Below are 14,922 nucleotides of genomic sequence, written 5' to 3' on the forward strand. Positions count from 1 at the left end.
GGTTTGAGTATGGGAACTCGACGAGTCAACGGGTTGACTCGGCGAGTAGGGTCAACCAGGAAGGATGACTTTGACTTTGACCAAGGGTTGAACAGTTGACTTCCAGGGGTATTTTGGTAATTATTGGTATTTGTTGGATTTGGTTATTTGGTAATGTTCAGTGGAGGAGTTTGTGTCGGTGGTCGGAGCAGCGTGATCTTATTCTTCAGTCGGCAGTTGCAGGTGAGTTATCCTCACTATACTGACAGGGTCTACGGCACCAAGGTCGGCCCTCTATCGGATGGAAATTCGGGTACTGTTGTTATGTTATTGCCTTGCTATGTTTGCATCCTGGTAGTTAGGATGGTATACGTTAGGGACCTGGTTAAGGTCGGTATCCTGGTAGTTAGGATGGTATACGTTAGGGACCTGGTTAAGGTCAGTATCCTGATAGTTAGGATGGTATATGTGTGACCGGAAGGTCTTAGGTGCTATGAAGAGTATGAGATATATATCGTTAGATCTTATGAGAGTTGTATGCATTATGTTACGTTATGAGCAGTATGTTATGGACTGAAAGGCCATCACGTAATGTGCAGTTATATGATATGTATGTGCTATGTATGCTATGTATGGTAAGGACCGGAAGGTCAAGTTGATATGGATCGGAAGGTCAACAAAGTATGGACTGGAAGGTCAACAGAGTTATGGGATGGAAATCCCCTGAGACATATGGATCGGAAGATCCTATGGTGTTATGGCCTGGAAGGGCGTATGTGTTGTATGTAGTATTTTGGGGGTAACTCACTAAGCTCTCGAGCTTACAGTTTCAGTGTATTGTTTCAGGTCCTTCTGGAGATCGTGGCAAGGCGAAGGCATGATCGTACCGCTCCTCGGTTTTATGTGATGTTTCTGGGATACTCTGATAATAATTGAATTGAAAACCTTTTTGTAATAACTTAATGAATACGGTTGTTTTTGAAAAGTTTAAATTTATTGTAAATTTCCACGGCGTTACAAGTTGGTATTAGAGCCATGGTTTGAGTAAATTGGAGGAAAATTCGTGTGAATCCAGTCTCAAATCAAGGGAAGTTTTCAAGTGAATTTAAAATGGTTTTCAAAATAAGTAAAGGAGGATGCATAGGTACGATCAACCAAAGTCAGTAAGTAGACCCCAAAATACCATACAAGTTATTTGATTATGTGATATGTTAGAACAACATGCTAGTACCGGGCTAGGGATCTTCAGGAATTGCATGATAGAATTGCCTGATTATATGATGCCTTTTAGCCTAGGGATTCTTGTTATATGAGGTAGTTAGCAGTTCCTCTAGATGTGAGGATTGAGAGGTTGCCATGTATATGTTTATCGTTAGGGTGTTGTGGTGATACTTGACATAAATATGGGTAGGTGTGGAAGGTAGTATGGGCTCGTACTACTGAAAGCACAGGACTCATACGTGTGTCAAGGAAGTCACAACCTCTAGGATTGGGTTGAGAGTTAGTTCCCGGATTAGTGGAAAGCATCTGATTTTCTGGTAGTGTATTTCCAGTATGGTGGCTTCGAGGCATGCCGGGGATGGGTCCGGATCAGGATCGGGATCAGGAGAGGGTGTTCAGGGTGGATCAGCGCCACCCGAGGTCATTGGTCAGATGAGTACGGATGAGTTGGATGCCAGGATTCATGAGATCCTGCATGATGAGGTTGTTGTTATGTTTCGAGCTGAGTTGCCGGAGATGTTTGGGTCGATCAAGACCGACATGGTTGAGTATTTTGATGAGCGCTATGCGGCTCTTGCAGAGACGGCTGCCGCGACAGCTGTAGCGGCTATAGCAGCGATAGGTGGAGGAGCCGGTCGGGATTTCCAGTAATGGGACTTCGATGATACGAAGCCCCCTATTTTTCATGGAGTTCAGGATCCGATCATTGCTATGAGGTGGTTGTCGTACATGGAGGATTGTTTCTTCACATGTTCATGCCCTGCGGGTCAGAGGGTGAGGTGTGCTCTAAACCTTTTAAGGCTCGGGGCAAGGGATTAGTAGAGGTTGACTACGGGATCGTATTTTGATGCGCAGCGGGCTGCAGTTACATGGGATCAGTTCCGGAAGATGTTCAGTGCCCGCTATGTTCCACGAGTTTAGAGGGAGAGGTTGGCTCAGGAGTTCTTGGAACTGGAGCAGGATTTAGAGTCGGTGACGGTGACGGAGATCACCAGGATGTTCACTGAGAGGGCGATGTTTTTCCCTGAGTTTGTTTTGGAGCAAGGTCAGATGCTCCGATATCTGCGTATGCTTAGGAGGGATATCAGGCAGTTTGTGTCTATACAGAGGTGCGAGACCTTGCTGGAGTTGCAGGAGGCCACCCGGCAGCGTGAGTTGGAGATTGAGTTGCAGTTGCGAAAGTAGAAGCAGGCCTCGATGCAGTCGCAATCGGCACTGAAACGGTCCAAGACCGTTGATTCCAGGTTGGACAGTCAGAGCGGCCGCACTTGTGAGAGGTGCAGGAAGGGTCATACCGGAGTTTATAGGTCCGGTGGTGCGTTCCGCAAGTGTGGGAGAGAGGGGAACTATGTGAGGGATTGTCGACAGTCAGCCCCGATACAGGATGTGAGGAATTGTTATCTTTGCCATCAGGGTGGTCACATGAGGGTCAACTGTCCACAACTTGTTGCTAGACCGGTGTAGGCTCCAGCACCTGCCACTTTGAGGATTTTTGGCGAGGGTCAGGGTGGAGCGGAGCCTCCGAGGGCTCAGGGTCGAGCTTTTCAGCTTACTGCAGCAGAGGTCAGAGTAAAGCCAGATGCAGTTGCGGGTATGTTTTCATCTTGTCATCTTGTGATTATTGAGGAGTAGTGTATATCTGCTAATCTTGTTCGCATGATTCATGGTATTGTACTTGATCGTGTTTTCGCCTGGTTTATCGTATGATTGAGGATTTTGGTATTGGGAGTCGTAGTTGGTTAACATCCAGGAGGATTGCTGGTGGGGAACTAGGTTTCTCTGTCTGGATGTCGGAAATAGCATTGGCAAGATGAGGAATGTTTAGCTGAGGGTCAAACTCTTTTAGAGATCGAGATGTGCAATGTCGGGATGTGAACTCGTGAAGGTTGCTCGTGTTGAAGGAATTAATGCATGGATAAAAAGGAAATATTTTGATTAGGGTTGATTATATGATGCTGGTTGGGTTGCCAGTAAGTGGAAGCCAGTGCTCTAAGTGGGGAGAATTGGAAAATTCTCAGAAGAATCGGCGAGCGTTTGAGGTTGATTAGCTGTTTGCGATTCAGCAGTGTTTCAGTCAGCCAAGAGTGTGGGCTGGTATATGTAAGTGTCAGATAGGTGGGCGGGGTGCAGACCAAGGTTTTCGGAGGAAGACGATCGGATGGTGTGAGGTCTAAGGTTAGGCTGGAATCTGAGAATATGGGACGGAGTTAGCGTTCGGAACCCCAAGAGGGCTAGAACAATATATGCGGGAGAGACTCCCAGGGAGGATAGTTTGTGATGATGTATGCTAGTTTGAGCGGTCCGAATAGACTGAAGGTCGGAAGGCGTATCAGTTAGACCGAAGGCCGGAAGGCGTATCAGTCAGGCTGAAGGCCCTGGAGGGTAGTTCAGCCATACCGAAAGTTCTGAGAATGTTTCAGGGTGGCTGCCGGCCTGGAAAGGCGGTTCAGTCATACTGAAAATTCTGAATATGTTGTTAGATCTATACGAGGAGATGGATCGTGTATGCTGCGATGCTATAGAAATCAGTACGTCTGGCCCCGGGTATTGATTGTATTAGTGGAAGGCAGTGCATGGGCCCGAGAGTCCTTGCAATCAGATTCAGAGCATGTGTGATGAATAGAGTAGTTATTAATTTGCGAGTGATGGTGTAGAGTGGGATAGGAGTGCTGTGGCACTTGGTTGAAGTCACGAAATTGACTGGTGGACTACCTTAGATAAGGAAAAGGAAAGGTATGGAGCTCCGGGGGGGGGGGGGGGGGGAGTGTTGGATCGCGGAAGTGAAAACAGTAGCGAGAATGAAGGATTGGAAGTATGTCAATATGGTGTTTAGGCATTGTGATTGTGCCAGTGATATGGAAGTACATTTGAGTTGGATGTCTACTAAGGCCGGAAGGCAAGTCATGGTAAGGCCGGAAGGTTTACCAGAGTTAGGTAACCGGAGGGTCCCGCTAAGACACAATTACTGGAAGGATTTCTGGTAATGTAGAACCAGAGGAGTACGGAAGGGATGTAAGGATAGAATCTTGGATTCTCAGGGTGGTTGTGATCAGGAGCTTATGTATGTAGTGGTAATTCATCTTGGGGGATGTCTGAGGGTGTCTTCAGTGTGTCGGGTCTTCCCAACCCGAGGGTGTTGGAGCAAGTTCAGCATGTGTATGTGATTGCGGAAGAAAACTCATGGGAGTTGCTCAGGAGCTGAAGGAAGTGTCATCCCGTCAGCACGGAAGGAAAAAGTGTTGGATTCAGAAAGGGAGCGGGATAAGTCTCAGCAGTGGATTTGGAAGGAATGTCAGACAAGAAAGGGATAGCAGTGGGATACCGGGTCGAGACCTGGTGGTTCGTGGCGATATCTAGCTGGTAAGAGGCAAGTGATCGTTGTGGTTCGGAGATTGAAGTGTCATTGGGTGGTATTTGGTTGATAAGTGTGGTTGTCAGAGGAAGGAGCCGGTGGCCGGCTTGAGGTGGTTGTCAGGACACCGCAGAGGGAAGAGTTGGGTTTTGGGTTTTTGAGGTGATGTTTTGAGGAACCTGGGTCAGTTAATGCCAGGAGATGCTTGCGGGAGTAGTTTTGGAATTGTGTTGCCGCAGGCTTCGAGTTCGAAGCCTAATCTAAGTGGGGGAGAATTGTAACATCCCAAGTTCAGAAGTGCAAGTTCAGGGTTCAAAGTGTAAATAAGGATGGTCAACTCGACGAGTCCATGGGTAGACTCGGTGAGTTGAGTCGCGATTCTGGTCACGTGTTAAGTGGCCAACTCGGCGAGTCGGCGGCTGGACTCGGCGAGTTAGTGCTGAAGAGAGAAAAACCCTAATCTTCGGGATTGCACCCTATTTAAAGGACTTAATGTCCTCCCTTCAATCCACTTAGCCCCCTTTGAAGTCCAGAAAACCCTAGATCCGTTGGTGAGAGCATTGGAGAGCAAATTGGAGCTTTGAGAAGTGATTAGTGAAGAGATTTTGAAGATTTAGAGGATTGGAGCAAGGGGCTTTGCAGAGATTGGGATTATTCTTCAGTTGGAGCTTTCTTTTGAGGTAATAATTCGTTGCTTGAGCTTTTGTGCATCTAGATCTATCATTTGTGGAAGTTTTGGGGGCATATCTAGTATTATGTTGGATTTGGAGGATGGATCTGAGGTTGCTACCTCAGATCTGGGATTGAGATGATTCAGAAGTGCATAAAGCCCCTGTCCTTGAGTTGTTAGTGAAGCCTTCTTGTCCCAAACCCTAGCCCAAGAGTTTTATGCTTAGATCTATTTGGATTCACGTAAAGTTTTCCAATTTATGTGATGTATGGATTGTAGGAGAGTAGATCTATGGTTGGGAGTCCCTGTATGGCTTAGAAAGCCACTGTATGGATTAAGAACTAGAGGTACTCGGCGAGTCACATGGGAGAGTATGAGATATATGTCGTTAGATGTTATGAGAGTTGTATGCGTTTTGTTACGTTATGAGCAGTATGTTATGGACCGAAAGGTCATCACGTTATGTGCGGTTATATGATATGTATGTGCTATGTATGTTATGTATGGTAAGGACCGGAAGGTCAAGTTGATATGGACCGGAAGGTCAACAGAGTATGGACCGGAAGGTCAATAGAGTTATGGGATGGAAATCCCTTGAGACATATGGATCGGAAGATCCTATGGTGTTATGGCCTGGAAGGGCGTATGTGCTGTTATGGCCTGGAAGGACGTATGTGTTGTATGTAGTATTTTGGGGGTAACTCACTAAGCTCTCGAGCTTACAGTTTCAGTGTAGTGTTTCAGGTACTTCCGGAGATCGTGGCAAGGCGAAGGCGTGATCGTACCGCTCCTCAGTTTTATGTGATGTTTCTGGGATACTCTGATAATAATTGAATTGAAAACCTTTTTGTAATAACTTAATAAATACGGTTGTTTTTGAAAAGTTTAAATTTATTGTAAACACGGCGTTATAGTTTTCTTGATTAAAAAGAAAATTTTCAATATGTTAGTGCATTACCTTAAAAAAAATCCAAGCGGCGATTATATTAGATGGGTGACCGGTTCAATTATTGAACAAATTTTCCTACATTTTGGTCACTCAGCGTTTGATATTCACTTATATAGGTTTGTTTTATTGTATATAAATCGAGTTGTTTTTTTCGCAAATTGGTGATGTTAGGGAGACTGTCGAGTCGGATATTACGGGAGGTTTGGGCCACACTAAGTGAAATGGTTCCTACAACGGTGCCCGAGCGATGAAACCCAATCACACTTGAGAGTGGCCGACAGACGTGAGTTCATGCAACTTTCGTGATAAGAGTGTACAGTTAAAGAAGAGCTCTACATGAGCCCATCCAGCAGCTTTCTCCATACTACAGATGTTCTTCATTGTATGCATGTTCCATTGGGGGTGCGACTGACCATCCCTCCTTACTCACCTAGAGGATTGTTCTAGTTGTGGTTTATGGTTCCATTGTCATCGGATGAAAAAAATCGTGAGATAATAGCAAGATCAATTCTGACATTGATGACTAACGGTGATCAGGTTATATGGTTCTATCCATTCTTTTTATTTTCTTTAGGATAGTTCATCCCAAGTTCATTTTAGTATTGTCTTACTTGAGGACGAGTAAGGTTTAAGCTTGGGGTGATTTGATAGTTTCATTTTATTTACTTCTTTTTATAGTTTATTTTAGCATATTTCATTCATAATTTAGTTAATTTCCATGCATATTTTCCTTTTTGTTATTTTATGACTATTTTGGGTACTTTCTAGTTCCGTGAGCATAATTGCTGATTTTTTGGAGACTAGCGGAGCGGGATCTTTCGGAAGCAATTGGACTTGGAGGAAAATAAGAATTTCGGGCTTGGTGATAATGCAGTTGATACTTGGAGTGGGCTTGCTTATTAATTGAAGGCTTGGAAGAAATAAAGTTTAAAATTGCAAGATGCGGTAGAATATTCGAGCGTGCAGAGATTGATGATTGGGCGAATACGGAAGCTATGGATCATTTGGAGAAGACAAATTGGGCTCAAAATGAAGTGAACTTAAATAAAAATGAGCTAGAAGCTGTTTGGACTCGAAATGGGCCAAGTGGACTAAGCTGTGGAGGCCCAATACTCAAAGAGCCCACTATCTGATACCACCCGCGCAAGGCTGCGCAGCCGCGCACAACACAACAGGGGCAATTTCGGAATTTCAGTTAGAAGGCTATATGGGGAATGCATATTTTGTACACTCTTGCACATCCTAAAATACAACATTTCTCTGGAGAATTTAGAGCACTTTGAAGACCACGAACACCTCTAGAACTTCATATTTTTGCTCTTGATTCTTGCTAATGTTTGGTACAATCTATCCTAGCTTTGTTTTCTTGTGTTTAGCCATGTTAGGCTAAACCAAATTTGGTTGACTTTGGTGAAATCCTTTGACTAGTTGTTGAATGTTGAAGACTTCATGAACTTGTTCTTGAATCTTTATGGGAATGTTTTGTGTTTTAATATATTATCACTACTTGTATATTTTTATTCATGACTTTAAATGTGTTTGTGGTGATTAGCTGGCTAATTTCTTGATTAAGTAAAGGATCTTCAAATTAGCAAGAAACAAATGATTTTTGTGTTAGTTTTGCTTCACAAAATCATAAAAACATTTTCTCCAACATGGTAGTGAAAGCATTTGACTCCTCTTAGATTTGGTGACTTTTTGGTTTTTAATGCTAGTTGACTTTCACTAATTACATGCTTAATGGAAATTATGACTTTGACTAAGGAAATTGTTATGAGCTTCTCTAACCATTTTAATAACTAAGAAAAGTCTAGGTAATCTCAAGCTTCTTGGATTACTATACCCAAATTAAGGATTTAAAACAAGTATTGCACCATTGGATTCTAATGATATGTTCATCAAAAGTCAAAGTGAGGAAACCTTAAGTCAACCATCCTTCCCTCATTGATTTTACATCAAACTCTTATTTTTGTTGAATTGTCCATTTAAATCTTCGTTTAATCCTACTTTTATTTCAAGTATTTAAAAAGACTAAAACCCCATTTTTATTTTTATTGTCATTTTACAAGTACTTTTGCAAAGAGATTTTTCATAAAGTTATTAAACCGAACCAATCTCCACAAATTCGACCCCTTTATCACTATACACTATTTTAGTGTAAAAGATTTAGGGTTATTAATTTTGTTGGCCTCGACAACCACCAAATTTTGGCGCCATTGTCGGGGATAATAAAGCTAAATCCTTACCTTCCAACTTTCGCCACTAATGATGAAGCTGAAATCCTTACCTTCCAACTACAGGGTCAAAGTCATCGACTCTCGTACGGACAACTGAACTCTATCATGGGAACAAATCGCACAAATGCCATAACCATCCATTCTTAAGAGTATGTCAGCTTCCTGCGTTGCCCCAACGTGAAGTTTTGGGCGCAAATAACTGGTCTCGACATGTTCAATCCGAGCCGCCAGAGGGCCAAACAAATAGTTCATCCTTGTTGACGCATTGCACACCGCGTCCTCACCACCAGCATTTTTGGTCGCCTTGAACCCGGTCAAATAAATAGATGCAAGCTCTTCTTCCTATCCTGCATTAGACATGGGGAAAAACTTGATTTCTCCACATTTTTCCTCGATAAATGCAAGGTCGTTCGTCAGCGCACCATCGGAGAAATCCATATCGGGGGCTTATTACCATCATAGGTCAAGTCGTCGGCCTAGACTTCACTGCCCCCGATTACTTGCCCATTGACCACTACCTGCCCAGCTTTCTACTAGATTGTTTCGCTCTTGAGCAAGCAGAGATGTTGGTTAGTCGAGGAAATGACTCGTACAGCTAGCTTGACGGTGACAAGCATCCAATTTACATCCTCCTTGGCTGGGTAAGTGATTCATTCAAGCCTGGTGAGATACATAGGGTTTTCAAGCCAAAATATTATAATCTTTAATTATATATTCTTCAGCATTCAAATAACCCCATTACCCCATTCCTGTTATCCTCACTTTCTAATCCTAGTATGGTGATCTCGAGAGATCTTTCCTAAAGGATCTCTATTGGTAGTATGATAACATTTTGGGTAAGCATGACAGTACAAAAGTACTTGGATAAGCATGACAATACAATAGTACTTGGATAAGAACAACAGTACAAAAGTACTTGGATAGGCAACACGACAATACAATAGTACTTAGCCATGCACGGCAGTACAATAGTATTTGGCTAGACACGGTAGTGTAATAATACTTTGGATAGGCACGAAAGGTCAAAGCTTACTAATTTGCACAACTCTCACTTAACCTATCATAACCTCTAACTTACACAACCCTAGTGCAACCTCTCATTTATTATTATGCACAACCCTTTACTACCCAATTATATTATTAAGTATATGATTAGATCAAGTAACAATCATATCATATTGTACAAATATATTTAAACACAGCAAAAATAGCGCACATAGCATTTAAGAAATTAGAATACTTGTATCTATGTGTAAGTTTGAAAGTAACTATGCACTCACTTGATAAAGTCGTTAACTAACGATTTCGACAGAGCCTCGCTTCGTACTTTGGAAAGACCTAGACACATAGAGTTCTAAGCCTTAGTCAAGTTTCGTAATCCTAATGACCATAATAATTATAGTCTAGATTCCTCACTAATTCCAATGTCTACATCAAGATCTATCAAGTAAGGATCTGTTCGACATGATAGTTGGGAGGCAGGACCATTTCAGCATAATAAATTTTCTGAAATCCAACAACCAAGCTAACGTGACCATTCTAGACACCTCTCCCGTAAGTGGATCGATCAGTATAATGACATGGTATTACTAATAAATCTTATTTATAGGTTCAGAATAGCGACTTATGACTATAAATATAAGTTACATTAAAAAGACTAGAGTGTATCTTAACTTACAGAAGTTCTTGCTGACAAAAGGTAAGAAATTGCACTGGCAGAGCTTCTACTCGCTAGCTACTACTACTACTTCAGGGGTCGTAGGGCTTCTTCGAAGACTAAAACTAATGGAAAACGAGTTAAAATCAAAAGCAACTCGAGAAAGAAGATCTTGGGAGGTGTGGGAAAGGAATGAGGCTTGGCCTCCAATTTATAGTCGTTTTTTGGGTGCACGGCATGCAAAAGGGGTGCACGTCACACATTTTAAGGCTATGTCTTCCCAACCACTTTGTGTCATGTGTCGGCCTCTCTGTGGTCTGCGTTTTCACCTTTTAGAATCACGCATCGCGCACTACGCGGGGTGCAAATTGCAGATTTTGTAAATTCCATAACATCTTCATACGGACTCTGTTTTCTACGTTCTTTATATCTCTGGAAAGCCCTCAACGATATCTACAACTTTAATTTAGACTCTATCAGCTATTTCTGACTTTATTTTTCGTACCTATGTTTATAAGATTAAATAATTTTGCAAAAATCATAACTCTCTCGTACGGACTTCGTTTTTGATATTCTTTTTCTCAAAATTCTTTTATTAAAGAGTACTACGATTTTCCTTTTGGTGATTTTAGCTAAAAGTCAACCATTTTATTCATAACTTTTAACGTCACACATTACAAAATTTATATTTTCGAGATTGGTACAACGTGTACTTTATATATATATATATATATATATATATATATATATATATATATATATATATATATATATATATATATATATTCATTTTAAAACACTCTATGGTTGTTTTTAATATCATTCTAAACTCTATAAATGGATCTTAGATGGTTTGGTTTTGTTATAAACTCAAAAATAAACTTGTTATTTTTAAAGTTTCCATTGTTGTTTTATGAAAAATTAGCTTATTGTATCAAAATCCATCACACACACACACACACACACACACATATATATATATATATATAGAGAGAGAGAGAGGTAAGTTCAAATGTTTTCCATATATATTGTGTGCTAGAATGCACCAATAGGAATTTAGTATTAATTATATGTATATTAAATGTTATCCATACTTATAACTCGTTTTTATGGAAACTAATTAAATTCGTTATTAATGTCAACAATAATATTCTTTCAGAATGAATTCATATCTAGAAGAATGAAAGTGTAATCCAGCAGAATGAGAGTGTATTCTAGTAGAATACACTCTCGTTCTTCATATTCTATGGACAAAACTGCACAAATGGTCCATGTGGTTAGCTCAAAATTGCCACTTTGGTCCAAAAAAGTTTGGACTAGCACCACAGGTCCAAACTTTTCATTTTGTTGTGAATTTGGTCCAATTTCTTTTAAACTTTTTTACAATGATGATTTTGCCCTTATTTTTTTATTTTTCATTTTTATTTATTTATATAAATATTTTTATATGCTTAAAAGAAAAACAAATTACCCTTCTCTCTCTCTCTCTCTCTCTCTCTCTCTCTCTCTCTCTTCCACCCCCCCCCCCCCCCCCCCCCCCCCCGCATCATCTTCTTCCTTTGTGTACCTACAGCTCAAAAAAAATCACACATACTTTCCTTATACACCTGCAACTAAAAAATAAACAAAAAAACTCACATATATTTCCTTGTGTGACATCTACTTCTTTGTTTTCTCTCATATTTTTTGAAGCTTTCTCTCACTAAAAGTATGATTTTTGAATTTTTGGTGGAAATAATGAAACACATATTTCTTGAAGTGGAATCTGATATGAATAAGTGAAATTTGATCTGAAGAAGGCACCCTAGCCGTCGTGAAGCTCGAGGTTGCCGGAACCACATCAAACCCTAGGGTCACCGTCGGGAATCACCACCATTCTCCAATTAAGCAAAATGAATTTTAGAAGTGAAAGGAAAAAAAACCACCTTCCTTTACCTCCGATTTCCACCATGTTTTACTCAAACAAAATCATCTTCATCATCAATTCCCAAATCTACAACACCCTTAATCTCAATCTTTTGTCGAATCTGTACTTCCTGATAGACCAATTTCTCATTAGGGTTTTTCAGGTCACCCGTAGTAGAACATGATGAATTTGGAGGTTGAATACAAAGTTTGAAAAGTACATTCATCCACTGAAGAACAACCAAGCTCTTTCTCGAACATATCTGATGACGACCGGAGAAGATGAATGGTGGCAGCAACGTTCCAGATCGACAAAAACATTCTAGATCGTTTTCTAAAAACCGAAGACAACGATGACGATCTAGATCTGAAGCAGGGGAATGTTTATAGATCACCAGAAAATTGAGAGTTTGTTTGTCTTCGACGGAAATCGATGCTTTTTGGTGGTGGCATCCATCTTTTCCGGTGGTGGTAGCAGCTTTCATCTTTTCCCGTGGTGGTGACGACGTTTAATTTTTTCGACGATTGTGTTCAGATTTCTGGTGGTTATGTTACGTGAGAGAGAGAGAGAGAGATGAGAGATGAGAGATGAGAGAGAGAGAGAGAGGAAAGGAGTGTAGGAAAGGGAGTGAGGGTGGGGTCTGGTTTCTATTTGTTTTTTTCTTAAATTAAAAAAGTGTTAAAGTAAAATAAAAATTAAAAATATAAAATACAGAGGGTAAAATCGTCATTATAAAAAAAATTCAAAGGAAACTGGACCAAACTCACAATAAAATAAAAAGTTTGGACCTGTGGTGCTAGTCCAAACTTTTTTGGACCAAAGTGGCAATTTTGAGCTAACCACAAGGACCATTTGTGCAGTTTTGTCTATTCTATGCAACTTTATTGTATTTTAAGTGAGTGAGTCATGAAACAAAATACGAACTCATATATAAAAACCTAGATGCAAATTCATTCCGAAAGAATGTTATTGCTGACATTAATGACGAATTTAATTAGTTTCCATAAAAAGAGAATTATAATTATGGATATCATTTAATATACATATAATTATGGAAATCATTTAATATCTATATTTATTTAATTAAATAATTATTTAATTTACTAAATTTCTATTGGTGCATTCTAACATACAATAAATGTAAAAAACAAAATAACATAGCCCTATATATATATATATATATATATATATATATATATATATATATATATATATATATATATATATATATATATATATATATAAAGTGTGAATCTTTATAATCTTATAAGTGTGTAAATATAGTATTAAAACTTGTTTGATGTGTATATATAACTTTTTTTCTTTTACTTTATTGCAATTTAGGTTCTATTTTTCTTAGCTTATCCGCTTAGTTTATTAATAATATATTTCATGCTAGCTTATAAGTTCTTTTGTAGTCTTACCAAACGCTATATTATAATAAGACAATTTAATACTGCCAAATCAGACCTTAATGTTGTGTAAGACCATACAAGTAATTTATCATAACTATACACTAGATTTTTGATCATCTATTTTAGATAGCGATAAGCTATCTTATAAACTAAAAACTAGTTTTTTTATAAGCTATCTAAGGTGAAAACTAATTATCGAGTTAGGATCAAACTCAACCCAACAACTCTTTTTAAAGTATGAAAATCTTTTATTTTGAGTAAATTATGCGAATGATCCCTATGGTTTAGTGTAATTTGCATGTTTGGTCTCTAACTTATTTTTTTAACTCGGAATGTCCCTATTGTTTGTTTTGTTACGTATTTGGTCCATGTCTTAACTAAAAAGACTATTTTGCCTTTGATTTGTTAATTTATTCAAATAAACACACCCCCAATGCTACCTCCCTCACCTTACCTTACCTGCTCCACCCATTTTTCTTATTTAAATAATAATCTTTTTATGTAAAACAGGGACCAAGCACGTAACAAAAACAAATTATAGGGACCAAGCGTGTAACAAATGCAAATAATAGGGACCTTTCGAGTTAAAAAATAAGTTAGACACCAAACATGCAAATTACCCAAACCATAGGGACCATTTGTGTAATTTACTCTTTTATTTTTATTATTTTATGGATATAAAGAAACAGAAAAACATTTATGTTTATTTTGGTTATAGTTTTAATTTAAAAAATATAGAAATGTTCAGTAGTAATTTTAAATGAATTATTTTTTTAAACATTGAGCAAATGTAAAGAGCAAAATAAAGGGCTTGGTAGTTCAAGTAGTTAATCAAAATGCAAACTTATAACAATCTTTCTAAGAGCATAAGATAAGTAAGCTACTATTACAAATTCAAAATATCTTCTTAAAGTCCATCATTTTCTAACATTCTATTATTTTAGTCATCTAATTTGAATGTATGTCAAAATATAAATATTAGGCTTGAAAAGTTTAGTGAACATTAATAAGTTCAACTTCCTAAGGGAATTAGGTAAGTCGACAATTAAAACCCAAAGTAAAATTCAGGACCGGTCCTGAAAAATGAAATATTCTTAAAGGCCCAGGACGACAAACAAAAAAAATGGCCCTTATCTTTATTATAATTTTTTATTTTTAAATAAAAATATATAATGAAAAAAATTGGGTTATGTACAGCTGCCCACTTTGCCCTCCCTCTAAACCCCCCATGGTCAAATCCCTAAAGGGTGTACAATCTCACAAATACATTAAATAATACTCATTTGGCGAAAAACATTTAAAGAAAGGCATTACAAATATCATCAAAACTTTAAGGTTAATGAATAATTATAACGATGCAATACTTCTAGTTCCCAACCAAATTCATCTTAGTCGGTCTCATATATGGACTCATCATGCTCGAAACATATGCCCATTACATATAAACCACATGACAGGTAGTCAATCTAATATGCATGTAAACCCACATTATCATGACATTGTCATTACCCTAAATTGATTATATTATGACATTAG

Source organism: Lactuca sativa, chromosome 5, assembly GCF_002870075.4.
Source record: "Lactuca sativa cultivar Salinas chromosome 5, Lsat_Salinas_v11, whole genome shotgun sequence".
NCBI classification, from domain to species: domain Eukaryota; kingdom Viridiplantae; phylum Streptophyta; class Magnoliopsida; order Asterales; family Asteraceae; genus Lactuca; species Lactuca sativa.